Genomic DNA, 17,376 nt, shown 5'->3' with positions numbered 1-17,376 from the left:
CCCCCAGCATTTTGAAAAGTCAGCACGAGTGGCTGCATCCATTTCTTCTCCATAGTGTACTTTTTCCTCAAAGAAGGTGGTGGTTTACTTTTTTTTATTCTCCTGCGTAGAACTCTGAGACCTAAGCATCCCTAGTTATTTTAGATCTAGAGAGGGATCATAATGAATACAAGAAACAAACACACCTCCTCACCAGTTGAGTTCAGTGACAGTATCCACATGTGCAGATCTTTAGTTCTGAGATAAGTCAGTGCAACCTTTTTTCCCCTCATACTGTATCAAAATGCAAAGCCATCATATATGTGTAGGGGAAAAAAATGGTTATAAACAGTCTATATGCCTCTTTATATATTCTAGGAGATAAACCTGAAGTCCTGAAATCATTACTTGTGTGGCAAAAACCTGTGTATAACATTCCAGAAGCCCAGCTGGCTTAATCCCTGATGAAGTATATGTCCCAGCGGGAAGCTGTAGTAGAACAGGTGCCAATCTGCCAGTAATGTACTCACAACTGCAAGTCAGTGTCTGGCCACCTGAAAGCAGACAGGTTTGTCAAAAGGAATTTATTGTTGTGTGGGCAGTGAGACTAAAGAAACCTAAATGTGTCCCCTATTTACATTATTGCTGTTGCAGTTACTTTTGTCAGACCAGTCTGTAAAAGGCATTTCCCCAGCTGTGAAAGCCATAATGTGTCAGCCCAGCTGAGCCTGCCTCAGATATGTAATTTACTTTACCCTTTGTGCCTAGTGATGGTAACTAATCAAGGAGTTTTGTTAAATGATAGTTACTCTTGATGTCCCTACAATCATTTTAGATATCTGCTAATTTAGGGGCCCATTCATAGCTTCCTGAAATATTGACCTAATCAATTTTATTCTCATAAACAATCCAGCTCATAAACCATCCAAACCAACTTTTTTTAAGCTCAAATTTTTGAAACTTCTAGTACAAAGAAAGCCAGTTCATGTTTCTGAATGCATTGGAAACCCTCCTATTTCAAACAAGTTATCCAGAATACACTACATTCTTCTTTGAGTGCTGGTCCCGGTCTGTATTCCACTGTGGATACACAGGTGCTCTGTGTGCCTGAGACCACAGAACTCTTGAAAGTATGGTCCAGTGGTCTGTGCCTGAGCTGGTACTCTCCTCATGCTTTGTACCGAAGGTATGAGGGGTAGAGTGAACAGACCACCTTTTCAGTTCCTCCTTACTGCTGCATGACCTAAGTTGGAACCTCCAGTGTCCAAAGCTTCTCCTTTTCTCTTCAGCCTCCTGGTTTTCAAATCTGTAAATATTTCAAAATTTGTTAGTTTTGTCTTTAGTGTTAGTTTTATTAAACTAGTTAGTAGTTATGTTCCCCACCCAGGGAATCCCCTTCTGGCTCCCAGTACAGTACTGGGTCTTAAAAACTACCTCTCCTGCCTCTGCACTCTCTAAGTCAGCAGTGACACCTCAGCACTGCCTGTACCATCTTGGAGAAGTACATATATCTCCGAGGTGCAGTATTTGTCACTCCTTCTCTAGCCAGACCCAAAAGGCACAGGAATTCCAGCTTAAAAAAGCACCTCCAGGGAAAAGACTGAGGTCCCAGTCAGACCCAGACTGGGTCTAACTATCAGGCATCATCATAAAGGAGCGCACCTTCTAGCATGAGGCCTGACTCAGGAGCGACAGAGATTATGATTATGGACCCACTGTCAGAGTTTCATCAGAAGAGCAGGGAATGCTCTCATAAGCACAAGAGCAAATCCCCCTCTAAGTCCACTCCTAAGAGGATGGATTTCTCCGACTCCATCCAGGTTGGGCAAATCTTTGTACCCAGCTCCCAAAGACTTAGAACTTCCTAAATCCAAGGCCCATGATAAAAAGACATGTGAGCAAGGATCTGTAAGTACCAGGCTCTGCACCAGCAAAAAACACCGCCAGGGATATTGTCCAGGTCAGGAACCTTAACCACTGGTGGTACTGTCTTGACAGACCCATATGGGTCAGTCAACCCAGAGCCTTTATATACAAGTTTTATCTGTACAGGAAGACAGAACCCTACACAATCCAAGAAGAGTGGAGAGATACGCCTCTTTGGTGGACATCTGTGTTCTCCTGGATCTGCAATTTCTCCTGCTGTCAGGACTGTCACTTACCAGGGAGATTTTGACCTCAACAAAATATCAACAGAAGATATGCGCTAAGGGAGAGATCTATCCTCCAGCCCAATTAGCTGTCTGGTCTTTCCTTTGATGGAACCAACAGCTCCACCAATTCACCTGGATCTGGCCTTCTCATCATTGGGGGAAGCAGACATACCAGAGGAACTGTCATTGCCTTCTCTGTGGGAGATAGTTCAGACAGGAGATCAAGAGCTTCTTGGTACCAGCCTCCATCCAAATTAGGAAACCCCCCTCAGAACCAATGGTTCCCCATGTCTTGGGGACCTCCACAACCCAGCTGCAATCACTCCTGTTGGTACTATTCATGGTACCCATACACCTGATTTGCAGGGTCTGCGCTATCTAATAGGAGTCATATCACCTCCCATCCAAGAAAGCAACTAAAGCTTCCTCTTGACCATATAGAAGAGGAAGACTATGAGATGGACCTAAGAGTTTCAACAGTACCAACAAGGGTAACCTCATCTCCTGATGAGGCAGTCACTCCAGCTTTGCCATCCCCTCTGGATGATCACAAGCAATTCCAAGAGCTGCTATGCATGGTGCAGGTGAAGCTCCAAATCTCTGTAGAGGAGGTTCAGGACACAAAACACAAGCCCCTAGACACCCTGCAACCCACAGGCTCCAGCCAGATAACACTCCTAGTGAATGAACCGGCAAGAACTATATGGCATACACTGGCAACATATGTTCCTACCACCATGAGGGCTAAGAAGCATTACTTTGCTCTGGCAAAGGAAGCAGAGTACCACTTTACTGAACCAAACTCCCTAGTTGTTCAGGCTGCCACAGAAAGATCCAGGCAGCCACCCTCTTTGATGAGGAGGTTTACTTCCTCTAGCCTCCAGTCTAGAATACTGAACTATCAAGCATTGTTGGCTAAGTGTGATTTTTGTGAAGGATTCAAAATTCCTAGATTAAGGATAAATTACTTCAGCAGAACCAAGCTCAGTATCAGGTCCTTACTGATGAAGACAAGCTGGTGGGCCAGAACTTCACTGCAATCTGTGGTTGATGCAGCTGACACCACATCAAGGTCAATGACAACTGCCATTGTCATGCGACGGGAATCATGGGAAACACTGGGTTTTATCCAGGATTTCTAGAACATTGTGAAGGACTTGTCCTTCAATAAGGCCAACCTTTTCAGCAAAAAGATAGATGAGACTTTGTTTTCACTAAAGGACTCCAGAGCAACCCTCTGCTTCCTAGGTATACATACACCAGCACCAAAGAGAAAATACCACAAATATTCCAACGCCTATGGCTCAGCCGTTTTTACCACCAGCAATCTTATGAACCTCCTTCATAAAAGGGAGAAGGTGCAAGATTCACAATACCCTGCACTTTCCACATCAACCCAACCTAACCCATGCCAAAAGACATTTTTGATGGGATGCCCAGGAGTTGCTAACCACTGTTGATGCCATTTTCATGCAGTTCTCACACATCCTTTGGTGGCTGTCTAGCACTCTTGTCCCACAACTGAAGTGCTGGATCTCATCTATTCTAGCTATACCATCAAGTTTCTTTCCCCACTCTCTGTAAAGTCCCCTTCACTGACTCTTTTCAGGAACAATTGTCATGAGGTGATCCTCTTCCAGGAGGTAATCTTCTCCTGCAGCTGGGAGTGGTAGGGTTCTATTCTAAATATTTCCTAGTTCCCAAAAAGGAAGAGAGGGTAGAGACCCATTCTTTACATGCAATGACAACATTTTTTATTAGCAAACTAAAATTCCATATGGTTACCCTGGCATCAATAATACTGTCTTTGGAAAAGGGGACATAGTTCACAGCCCTCAATATGAAAGATGTATACTTTAACATGAACATTCATTATGCCCACAGAAAATTCCTCAGATTCATGGTGGGTCCTGACCACTGTCAATACAGGGTGCTTCCATTCAGTCTAGCAACAGCACCCAGGGTCTTCACCGTAGTGTTTCAAGTAGGAGTTGCACAGTTCAAAGGGAGTGGCTTCACCATCTTCCCGTTTAGGCACTCAGTGGCAGAACAAGCTTAGAAGCCTTTTCATCAACCTCATTATTGCTTCATCTTCTGTCATCCCTAGGAGTCTGTCTGAACATGGAAAAGTTTGTTGTCCTGACCCCAATGCAGACTACAGAATTGATAGGAGCAACTCTAAACTCAGTCTGATTGAGGGCTTATCTCCTAGTGGATTGATTTCACACCATATGCAGCCTGATATATACACCAGGTTGTGCATAACCTTCAAATATTGGTTCAGATTTGCCTCTCTCCTGGGGCACATGGTGTCATGTACTTACATCACACTGTTCACCAGGCTTCACCTCCATTGCCTGCAGGCTTGGCTCCAAACCAAGTAAGCACAGCATAAACACTAGAGTGACAGTTCCCACCAGTAAAAGGGTCTCACTAACGTGGTGGAAAGATTCTGGACAAGTGTGTATGAGTGTTCGTTCCTGTCCCCCACCCATGACAAGATGATAATTACAGATCCCTCTGATAGGCTGGGGAGCCCACATGGACAGTCACATGGCATTGAGCACTTGGATGCCCTGAGAAACAAGAATGCATGTAAATCTTCGGAACTTTGGGCAGTCCGAAAGAATTGCAAAACATTTCTATTATTCATCCAGTCTCATCATGTACTCAATGTCAGACAACATAACTGTATTCTAAACAAGCAGAGAAGAGTGAGACACATTCTCCTGTGTATAAAAGCAGTCACCTTTTGCAACTGGTGTATCAAAAACCATATCACTCTATTGGCAAGTGTACCTTCCAGGAATACAAAATTCGCTGGCAGACTGCCTCAGAAGGCTATCCAATTAATTGGTGAGCAACATTTTCACTCAGTGGGAAAACCTCATTTGGGACCGGTTTGCCACACAGGCAAACAGGAAATGAAAGCTATTTTTCCAGGGTTGCTCAAGGAAAGCAGTCAGTGATGCTTTTCTACTGCATTTGTAAGATAATTTCAACTATGCCTTCTCTCCCATCCCTGTACTATCTCATGGTCTACAGAAGATGCAACTGGACAGGGCTCAAGTCACCCTTAAATGGCCCAAATAATTCTGGTTTCCTAGTCTCCTGCAGATATTGTCCCACCCATTTATAAGCATTCAGTCCTTCCTGGATCTCTTGACCCAGGAGAGTGGTAGAGTCAGGCATCCCAACCTGGATGCACTTCATCTCATGACTTGGTAGTTGGATGGTCATCAAATCTAGATCATTCCTAGTCTGAAGCTGTGCATCCATTCTTAATGATAGCAGAATGGAGTACAGCAGAAAGTTAGCTATGTAAGTAAAAACATTTCTCTCTCTAGGCCCAGCAAAATCATATCTCCAGAAATACTGGATATTTCCACTATTTAAGACTGTCTTAGTTTCAAGATGACAGTCTTTCCCTTAGCTCTCTAGGGTTCATCTAGTAGCAGTCAGCACGTGCCACCTACCATCAGACAGTTACTCTAGCTTTACTCACCCAGTGATGGCCAGATTCTTGAGAGGTCTGATGAGAACCTTTCTATGGTTAAGGAAACCAAGATTGGACTGGGATCTTAACCTAATGCTTTGGTACTCACTAAGCCACCCTTTGAACCTCTGGCTCCAATGATCTGTATCCCTCCGGTCAGTGAAGGTTGCCTTTGGTGCCATCACCTTGGCCAGGTGGGCTGGCAAATTTGGAGCTCTAATGAATGGCTGATCCACCATATACAGTATTCCATAACAACAGTCTCACTTACGACTACATCCAAAAATCACTCCTAAGATAATTTCAGATTTTCACATAAACAGTCAACTCACTTACCTGTATTTTCCCCTCGACATGCAACAAACATTAGCATTTCACCTGCAAAGAACTAGATCAATCAGAAAATCACCTAGACTGTTTGTTGCTGTAGCAGAAAAAGTCCAAGGTCTAGCTATTTCATCTCAGAGGATCTCTTAAGAGGATCTCTGGCTGTATCCTGCTCTGTTATCGATTGACAGATCTCCCTCCTCCAGACAGGGTAAGGGCTCATTCAACGAGGCCACAAACAGCCACAGTGGCATCACTCCAACAGGTGCCCATAACTTGACATTTGCAGGGCAGCTACTTGGAGTTCTATCCACACATTCTCAAGACATTATGCCTGGGTCCAGGACTCCTCCACAAATGTGTCCTGTGGGGCAGCAGTTGTATGAGTAGCTGTACCACGTGCATGCTCTCACTCTCCTCCTCTCAGTCACCCTAAGTGAAATACACACTGGGACCAGCACTTGAAGAGGAACGGGAAGTTAATTATTTTATTGTAACTGAAGTTCTTCAAGATTTGTTGTCCCTATCTGTATTCTACTACCTGCCCTCCTTCCTCTCTTGGCAAGATTCATGGCAGAGAAGGAACCAAAGAGGTCATCAGTCCACCTCTCCTTTTATCCCCATGGTGCAGAGTATGAGGAGAGCAGGAGCACCGGCATGAACCAAAGAACATTGCCTGCAAGAATTCTCCAGTCTCATGAAATGCACACATGCCCACAGTGGAATACAGATAGGAACCACATATCTCAAAGAATTCCTGTGACAATAAGGTAATTAACTTCCCTTTTATGCTGCCTTTCATTCAGCCACTAGACTCCTTAACATAATTGTATGTGGATTCCACCACTGAAAAGGCTCAAGATTTTAATCTTTACCCAGTTTTTGTACTGTAGTGTTTTAATTAATATGGATACAATTACTACTGAAAAAGGTAAAATGCATCACATGTAATCTTACAAAGGCCTCATAGCAATCCTTCAGATTTATTTATATTAAAAAGGGACATTTGGTACAGTACCACAAAAGCACAATTGCATTCAGCTGGCTGAATGCAAAAGAAGGGGAAGTCTCTCAGAATCATAGTCTGTTTGAATATAGTATTTGTATCTCCCACAAGAAAGTGATAGGAGCTGGAACCACATGATTTTCATAGGTTTCAAAGTAACAGCCGTGTTACTCTGTATTTGCAAAAAGAAAAGGAGTACTCGTGGCACCTTAGAGACTATCCAATTTATTTGAGCATAAGCTTTCGTGAGCTACAGCTCACTTCATCAGATGCATTCAGTGGAAAATACAGTGGAAAGATTTATAGAGAACATGAAACAATGGGTGTTACCATACACACTGCAATGAGAGTGATTACTTAAGGCAAGCTATCACCAGCAGGAGAGCTGGGGGACTGTGTGTGTGTGTGGGGGGGGTGCCGCCTTTTGTTGTGATAATCAAAGTGGGCTATTTCCAGCAGTTGACAAGAACATCAGAGGAAAAGTAAAACTATTTCCCCATGTTTATTGCCCCCCCCTCAACCCCCTCACTGTTCCTCTGATGTTCTTGTCAACTGCTGGAAATGGCCCACTTTGATTATCACTACAAAAGGCTCCCCCTCCCCCCGCTCTCCTGCTGGTGATAGCTCGCCTTAAGTGATCACTCTCATTGCAGTGTGAATGTAACACCTATTGTTTCATGTTCTCTATGTATATAAATCTTCCCACTGTATTTTCCACTGAATGCATCTGATGAAGTGGCTGTAGCTCACGAAAGCTTATGCTCAAATAAATTGGTTAGTCTCTAAGGTGCCACAATTACTCCTTTTCTTTTTATGATTTTCATAGAAATTTTTTCATGTGAGAAGAGAGGGAACCTGTAGTACTGTATTTCCTACTTTGAGAGATTGACTTTGCAATATTAATGTGCTTTTAATGTAGGGTTTTTTGAGTGTGAGTGTGTGAAAAATATATATAGTTCATACTTCCAGGATGCATTTGTTCATTCGTGCAACTAAAAGTGATCCTTTGTTTATAAAGATAAACATTGAGAGGCTTAGTCCCGTTGTGATGACCAATATATGTCACTGAGGTGTCTACAACATTTCAAAATTCATTATTGCTAGAATACTTCTTGTCTCAGTACAAAACACTGGTTTGATACTTCCAGAGTAAATAAAGGAATGCTTGTTTTTGCTTACATTTATACAAACTGATTATTTTTTACGTATTGTGATTTTTTGTGTGTGTGAAATGAAAGTTATAAGCAATGTGAACAATTGTATTCATATAAATACATTGATATTTAAGCTCAAATATGTATTTATTGCTTTCAGCATTCATCTTGATTTAATTTGAGTTCGTGATTTTAATTGCTGTAAAATTCTTACACTTTACTTTGGAAAGCTGTAATCATTTTGTAAGGAGGTGAGATAAAGGCTCTATGGTTTGCTGGTCTTAAAAGGGCTTTGCTTAGTATGAATGTGTTTAATATAAAAGTTTGCTTACATTACTTCAAAGTTTGCAAGGTCACTGGATTCATGTTTATAGAACTGTATGTTAAAGTCAATGAAGGCATTAAATCTGTGTGTGTGCGCGCGCGCACAAAAGAGGATTAAGGCAGCAAGTACAATGAAGTCCCGGTTAAGTTGTAAATATAATTGTTAATTGGATTCCCACTCCTAATTCTCCCTGACTAAAGCAAATGGCATTTGGTATGCTCTGGCAAATGAGGTGTAAAAATATAATTAGGAAGGCCAAAAAAGAATTTGAAGAAGAGCTAGCCAAAGACTCAAAAAGTAAAAGCAGGGGTTTTTTTGTTTTTGTTTTTTTAAGTACATCAGAAGCGAGGAGCCTGCTAAACAACCAGTGGGGCCACTGGATAAGATGCTAAAGGAGCACTCAAGGACGATAAGACCACTACAGAGAAACTAAATGAATTGTTTGCATCGGTCTTCCTGGCTGAGGATGTGAGGGAGATTCCCACACCTGAGCCACTCTTTTTAGGTGACAAATCTGAGGAACTGTTTCAGATTGAGTTGGTGTCATTAGAAGAGGTTTTGAAACAAATTGATAAATTAAACAGTAATAAGTCACCAGGACCAGATAGGTTTCAGAACTCTTGGGTGAATACTATCGTTTAAATCCATTTCTGTACCAAATGACTGAGTAATGCTCTCAAGTTGCAGTGGGGGAGGTTTAGGTTGGATATTAGGAAAAACTTTCACCAGGAGGGTGGAGAAGCACTGGAATGCGTTACCTACAGAGGTGGAGGAATCTCCTTCCTTTGAGGTTTTTAAGGTCAGGCTTGACAAAACCCTGGCTGGGTTGACTTAGTTGGGGATTGGTCCTGCTTTGAGCAGGGGGTTGGACTAGATGACCTCCTGAGGTCCCTTCCAACCCAGCTGTTCTAGGATTCTATGACTGGAGGATAGCTAATATGACACTAATTTTTAAAAAGGGCTCCAGAGGTGATCCTGGCAATTACAGGGCGGTAAGCCTGACTTCAGTACTGTGCAAACTGGTTGAAACTATAGTAAAGAACAGAATTGTCAGACATGGATGAACATGATTTGTTGGGATAGAGTCAACATGTTTTTTGTAAAGGGAAATCATGCCTTACCAATCTACTAAAATTTTTTCAGGGGGTCAACAAGCATGTGGACAAGGGGGAATCCAGTGGATACAGCATACTTAGTTTTTCAGAAAGTCTTCGACAAGGTCCATCAGCAAAGGCTCTTAAGCAAAGTTAGCTGTCATGGGATAAGAGGGAAGATCCTCTCATGGATCAGTAACTGGTTAAAAGACAGGAAACAAAGGGTAGGAACAAATTATCAGTTTTCAAAATGAAGACATGTAAATAGTGGTGTCCCCCAGGGGTCTGTACTGGGACCAGTACTACTCTACATATTCATAAGTGATCTGGAAAAAAGGGGTAAATGGTGAGGTAGAAACATTTGCAGATACAAAACTACTCAAGATAGTTAAGTCCAAAGCCGACTGTGAAGAGTTACAAAGGGATCTCACAAAACTGGGTGACAAAATGGCAGATGAAATTCAATGTTGATAAGTGCAAAGTAATGCACATTGGAAAACATAATCCCAACTAAAAGAACAGGAGTACTCGTGGCACCTTAGCGACTAACAAATTTGAGCATAAGCTTTCATGGGCTACAGCCCACTTCATCAGATGCATGCAGTGGAAAATAGAGTAGGAAGATTTTATATACACAGAACATGAAACAATGGGTGTGTTACACACTGCAACGAGAGCGATCAGGTAAGGTGAGCTATTACCAGCAGGAAAGAAAAAACCTTTTGTAGTGATAATCAAGATGGGCATTTCCAGCAGTTGACAAGAACGTGTGAGGAACAGTAGGGGGGAACAAACAAACATGGGGAAATAGTTTTACTTTGTGTAATGACACATCCATTCCCAGTCTTTATTCAAGCCTAATTTAATCATTCTCTACCCATCTTTCCAGTTCTGCATAGAGGCGCCTCGGCTAGTTGAGAGCCATGAGAGGAAACTTTAAAATCCCTTTCATGGGAGTTCAATTGCTCACCAGAATAGCCCTGCAATGCAAACGGATTCTACCCACCTTGAAGACCTGGTTGTGCAAACAGGCCTCTTCAGTGCATTGACTGCTAAGGGCCAAGTGTAAAGTTGCTAAAGCATGTGTGCAGGCTCAGGCACGTGTTGTATGCCCAGCATAAGCCACCCAAAAATTTGTTGCATAAAGACTGGGATACATTCTTTTTGCAGATACAGACTAACATGGCTGCTACTCTGGGATTATGACAGGTTTCAACTATACATATAAAATGATACGGTCTAAATTATCTGTTACCACTCAAGAAAGATCTTGGAGTCAATGTGAATAGTTCTCTGAAAACATCCACTCAATGTGCAATGGCAGTCAAAAAAATCTAACACTGCTGGGAATAATTAAGAAAGGGATAGATAAGATGGAAAATATCAGATTGCCTCTATATAAATCCATGGTATGCCCAGATCTTGAATACTGCATGCAGATGTGGTCGCCCCATCTCAAAAAAGATGTATTGAAATTATAAAGGTACAGAAAAGGGCAGCAAAAATGATTAGGGGTATGGAACAGCTTCCATATGAAGAGAGATTATTAAGACTGGGACTTTTCAGCTTGGAAAAGAGACGTCGCAGTTGTGGGGGGGAAGGGTGATATGATAGAGGTCTGTAAAAATCATGACTGGTGTGGAGAAATTAATAAGGAAATGTTATTTACTCCTTCTCATAACACAAGAGCTAGGGATCACCAAATGAAATCAGTAGGCAGCAGATTTAAAACAAACAAAAGAAAGTATTTCTTCATTCAATGCACAGTCAACCTGTGGAACTCTTTGCCAGACAATGTTGTGAAGGCCAAGACTATAACAGGGTTCAAGAAAGAACTAGATAAATTCATGCAGGATAGGCCCATCAATGGCTATTAGCCAGGACAGGTAGGAATGGCGTCCCTAGCCTGTTTGCTAGAAGCTGGGAATGGGTGACAGGGGATAGTTCACTTGATGATTACCTGTTCTGTTCATTCCCTCTGGGGCATCTGGCATTGGCCACTGTCCAATGAAGGGTTTTTAGCCCACAAAAGCTTATGCCCAAATAAATTTGTTGGTCTAGGGTGCCACAAGTACTCCTCGGGTTTTTTGCTGATACAGACTAACACAGCTACCACTCTGAAACCTGTTGGAAGATAGGATACCATACTAGATGACCTTTGGTCTGACCCAGTATGGCCGATCTTATGTTCTGCAGAGGATCAGCACTATAGTCTCTCTCCATGGAATGCAGATGTTCTATGTTGAAATGGCTAGCTAGTCAGATTTTTAGGGATCACCTACAGTTGTTCTACACCAAGAAAGAATTGTCTATGTCTACTGGATCTAATTTTAATAATCCTCCTCTGTAGCAGGAGCAGTGTTTGAGCCTGAGCTGCTTTGCTGTCACTTTCCCTTCCCCATCACACTAGAATCACTTGGAGACTCAGTGCTTTTGCCCAACCGGGAATCCTGGGGAAGAGGTTATTCTGGCTGGAATTAAATGTACGAGGTACCACCTGCTGCAAGTTTTTATTCTTATTAGTTCTGCAGTGGTTCTTAAGTTTAGTCCTTTGATAGCTCATTCCACTCAGGGGCAAGGAAGGGACACTGATAGCTCCCATAGAGATGCCAAATACTATCACTCTTTGTTTCCTCAGACTGCCATTATAATGTGCACATTGCTCTTAGCTGGCATCTTTATGTGCTTGTCCAGTGCCAAAGTGAGTTCCAGGCTTACCACTGGGCTCATTCCTTTATTATAGGAGGAGCTAACAACCCGTATACTTACTATTATAAAGGATTCTTGTGATTTTTTTTTTTAAAAGCTCGAATGCTTCTATTGTTTGTAACTGGCATTTGAAATTTGGCAGGGTGAAAGCCCTTGGGCTAATGAAATACCTTTTCTTTGCCCCACGAAATTCCATTTAGATTTTTCTGAGATTAAACTGCTCAGAAAAAAATCACCATTTTCCTTCCATTTCCATGCTTTAGGAAAATGTATGCCAAAGTAATAATTACATGATTTTCTAAAAAAAAACAAGAAAAAATAAATAAAAAAAATCTGAGGTCTCATCACACAAACATTTAGTTCATGGAAAGCAGGGGGCGTGAATATACTCCATACTAGCCTGCAGCAGACTGCCTGTGTAGATCCTGCTGAAGTACATTAACAGTTTAACGAGCTTTGATCTAATCTTGTTTCAAAGAGAACTAGATCAAAATTCATTAACGAACTCCTAATGTGTGTCAACAGTGTCTATGGAGACAATTAGTCTGGGGTAGGCTATTGTGGGGTAGATTGCTGTGAACTGAATGTTCATGTAGAAAAGCCCTGAAATTGTCACAGGAGTGCTTTATACAGGAGAGAGAGCTCTTCATACATAATTAATAGATGAGGTGGTAGTCGATTGCACACAAGAAAAATATGGCATAATTCCTGTGTTTTGTAGGACCAATAAAGTATGGTGGTGTGCACTACAAATGTGGTCCTGTTTTTGCAGATCTTAACAAGGAACACTTACCAGGGCCCACACCACCACTAAAGCAGCAGCAGTTACTGCACTGTAAACACCTGTGAACTTTTGGAGGAGCGGTAGTGGGGTCTGGATGGTAGACTAACCTTTCTTGACCCAGTATTTGGCTCCACCAACCCATCTGCTTCTCTGCGGGCACCATATGGTACTCCTGAGGTTTTTCAAGTCCTGCTGTCCCCTGACCCACCCTCTGGACCTAGTAAGCCATTTCCTCCCACGCCACCCCAGGATAACTGCTTTCTCCTGCTGCCAGCTGATGTTCTGTAGCTCAAGTGGTAGAATTCTGTGATGCATTCCTGAAGGTTCAAGGTTGAAATCCTGCTCATGAGGCATGACCTGGGGCGTGAGGGGTTGTTACAGTTGCACATAATAGAATTTGGTTTGGGTTTTTTATTTATTAAAAAACAAAACAAAAACCACACCTCAAAATTGCCTACAAAAATCCTAAACTAAAAGAAAGTTACATTATTCTGGAAGGTGTTAATGGCTGTCATCAAGCAGGTCTTTGGTCTACAGGCAGTCACAGATCTTGTTAAAGATGATAAGTTTGCTAGCCATATAACAGTTTTTATAGGTTCTTGATCCATGTTCCCTTCCTCCCATTTCCCCTCTCTTTCTATCTGAAGCACTCTCAGCAGTCTGGCCTTTGGATTGCCCGTCACATGGAGAACGGAGATTTTACTCAGAAAGCAATTGTGATAAAGTGATCTCACTGTAGATATTAACAGTTTTTTCATTAGCTTTGAATTCTGCCACTTGCATGCAGTTGCATTTTCTACAAGCTCAATGGCAGGGTTTTTGTAAGTTTGCTCTGTCATGAGTTTTTTGAGACAGTTTAAAATTCAGTGAAGGAGGAATGCACTGAGAGGAAATGGTAACAAGAGTTAAAGAGGCTTGTGCATTAAAGTTTGGTAATGAGACAGAAATTAGTTAAACCTTGTAAAGGAGCAGACTCACCCCTGCAGCACCTCCTGTTGGTCATCCTTGGGAATTAGCTCACCAGCTGCTGGAGCACCCTCTGCAGGCCACCACAGCTCTGGCCCCCCTGTCTCTCACAGACCCCGGTGCCCCTTTGTCTGGGGTGCTGCCCCTCTGGCAGTAACCCTATACTCTGCCTCTGGGTCTTCCCTTCCTGGGGAACCCCCAACCCACTATCTCCACTTCACCTCAGCCTTGGCTTCTTAACCTCAGCCTTAACCTTCACCTCAGCCTTAACCATACTCCCTGGGCAGACTGCAGCATATCAGCCACTCATCACAGGTGAAGGGGTTTGGACTTGCTGCCTCTGCCTATCTATGGCTGCCTCTGCAATCCCCATACCTAATAAACCTTCCCAGGCCTGCAGCCTGGGGCTTTCCTAGGCCAGAGCTCCCCAGCCCTGCTCCAAACTGGGTCCTCTATTCAGGTCTCTGCAACCAGGTCCCTCCCTCTCAGAGCTAGAGAGAGAGAGTCTGTTTGCTTCTGGCTCCCTGCCCACTTATAAGGGCCAGCTGAGCCCTAACTGTGGCGTGGTCCCAACTGAGTCTGCTTCCCACTCAGCCTGGGCTGTTCTCCTAACCCTCCAGCCCTCTCCAAGGGCTTGTTCCAACCCTGTCAGGGCTGGAGTGGGTAACACCCCACTACAAACCAGTACCTGGAATTAACATCTCCATTCTAGCAGGTGCATCATAGCAAGCAACTTGTATGGTGAAAATACCAGCCCTATGGCTAGGGTCTCAGGCAGAAAAAATTGGGCCAACTTTAGATCTTGCTGAAGCACAGTTTGGCTGTACTTATGTGGCTCTATTTTTATTAATGTGCTTGATTGAAATTCTTAAGACAGAGCCAGTTCCTGCAGAATTTTTTTTCACAGAATGGCTTTTGATGGTCATGATTCACCAGTATGGAAATTAATCAGAGCTTGGAAGAATACTGCATGATGGTTTGCCAACTCTTTGAAGTGCATGACAGTCAAAGCTCTTTGGCTATAGTTTAAATTGAACACTGTGCTAATGTGTGATTTCCAACGTTTCTGCTTATGATTCTTAAAAAAAAAAGTAGTAGGAAGGCAGTACATGCCAACATACTCTGATGGTCTTAGTCTCAAGTGTACATTGTAAATGCAGAACAATGAGGAGGAGCAGAAACCTGTTTAGGAATACATGGAAAATGCAAACTAATGCTCCTTAAAGTAACAAGCAGTTAAGTACAACTGAGGAGGAAAAAAGGTCAATAACTCAAGATATTGAAACTGTAACCCGGGGTTCTTTCAACCCAAAGCTCTTGGTAACTTTTACTCAATGCGAGGTGGTGTCAGGAAATAAATCGGGAGACACGGCTGTCCGACCGATAGATGGCTGGCACAAACAGGACAACACAAGAGTGCTTTCACTTAAAGCTAAACTTTACTTAGTCTCAAGCACTTATACACATGTCTGCAATAGGTTAGTAAAACACTCCCAACCCTTGATAATTACCAAAGCTGAGTGTGGCTCTCGAGTGGTACAGCAGCAGCCCGTCTGCTAGTGGGGAACACAAGATGCATCCAGAGGGAGAGTCCAGTCCTAAAGAGTCTCCCTACCTCAAACTTTTTCCCCTTATTTATACATTAGTAATAGAATGACATGTAGCTTAAAGCAAATTTGTTAAGTAAGCAGTTTCAATGGTCAAGTGAGAGGTTCCTTCTGATTATCGATTAACCAGGTATGGGTTTTTCCAGAGTTTGCAGCCTTGAGGCCCCAATAGACATTCCTGGGGCACATCCTGCTCTTCTAAGATGCATGTATCAGCAACTTCAACACAATTCTTATCAGGAAGGATACGGCGTCAAGCTGCCCTCTCTGTGGCTGGCACGTGCACGCGCACACAAACACACACACACACACACACACACACCCACCCCCGCCTTGGTTAAACTGAGACTGCTGAATGGCCTAAAAAATTTACAGCCTGCTGACTTGGCTGTTTTTAGCAATAAGCTATAGTGGTTTTAGGCACTTTACTGGTTCGAAAAGTCTCCCCGTACAAAACAACATCCTTGTAAACTAATCATGGAACTATTACTTCTCCTACATATCTGACTCACTAGGTGCCTGCAAAGACTTCAGAACTGGAGTTTGGTAGCTAATTTATTATCTTACAGGTTTCAGAGTAGCAGCCGTGTAAGTCTGTATTCACAAAAAGAAAAGGAGGACTTGTGGCACCATTTGTTAGTCTCTAAGGTGCCACAAGTACTCCTTTTCTTTTTTTTATCTTACAGTATTTCTAAGGCATTGCAGAAACTGCAAAACATTAGGAGAAACCATCATCATCATCATCACAGAAAAAGATTTTTTTCTCTACAATGTTGGGATAAAAATGTAAGTAAAAAGAAACTTAGAATAGGAGAATTTTAAAAATGAGAATGTTACCAATGAAAGATACAAAATTTGAAACAGTTACTTAAACAAATTGACAATAAAGATGTTTTTCTAGGTATAATCATTGTTTCTTAAGATTTTTTACTGAAACACTGCAAAACCTTTGGATTATTTTAAAGCTGCCAAATGGGCATGTAGTCGTCAAGCATAGTCAGAAAAAATAGTAATGGTCAATTTTCAGAGATGTTTTCTTTACATTTTGAGTATTTGACCTTTTTTCTAAAGTGTAGTCAACTACTTGCCACTGAGGGAAAGAAAAGAAGGAAAGAACAAGGTTGGGGGAGGAGCGTTTGGGTTTTTGTGGGGGTGGAGAGGGTTCTTGTAGACACTTGGATCTAATTCAAGCCAATTCTATACAGACGTCCTTTATAATACATAAATGGATAGTTTTTAAGACCAGAAGAGACTGTTATGATAATCTAGTACTATCTCCTTAACACAGAATTTCATCCAATGATTCTGGCACTTAGCCAACATGATGATTGTTATTAATCATGTTTATTATGGTAGTGCCTAAGGACCAACCAAGAATGGGGACCCATTGTGTGAAGCACTGTACAAACACAGAGTTTGACAATCCTTGCTCTAGAGCTTACAGTCTAAATAGACGAGACAGATGCAGAGTAGGGGAAGCGGTGTAATACACTAGCAGAGTGAACAGTGTGATAGTGGCAAATGTCATGTTAATTCCATGATTATTTTCAGTGGTGGGTTTAGTAGTTAGGCGGGATAAACTAAATGGAAAGAAAAGTGATGAGAGAGGGGACACTGAAGAAAAGAGGGACCTCTGCGTAGTGAAAATATGATATGAAGGAATTTTAAGGGAGAGTTGGAGCAAACAGACAATTAGCACAGGGAAGAAAAATTCCAGATATAACTGCAAAAAGTGCTTTGAATGTCCAGAGGTCCTGGCTTTGGCTCCTTCTCCAG

The 17,376-nt window shown here is 42.3% G+C and overlaps 1 long non-coding RNA gene across 1 annotated transcript; it reads right to left on the bottom strand.

Annotated features, from left to right (window-relative positions):
- Window positions 1-201: 201 nt before the first annotated feature.
- Window positions 202-15,609, bottom strand: LOC311527554. The gene is made up of 2 exons (XR_014713365.1): window positions 15,505-15,609; window positions 202-1,285 (listed from the first exon to the last, which is right to left on the bottom strand). It is a non-coding gene; the product is annotated as an uncharacterized lncRNA (long non-coding RNA).
- Between the last annotated feature and the right edge of the window lie 1,767 nt (window positions 15,610-17,376).

This window comes from Lepidochelys olivacea (genome assembly GCF_965140295.1).
Source record: "Lepidochelys olivacea isolate rLepOli2 genome assembly, chromosome: 10".
Taxonomy (NCBI): domain Eukaryota; kingdom Metazoa; phylum Chordata; order Testudines; family Cheloniidae; genus Lepidochelys; species Lepidochelys olivacea.
Note: the sequence above shows the minus strand (reverse complement) of the source record. Positions and strands in the feature narration are given on the sequence as shown.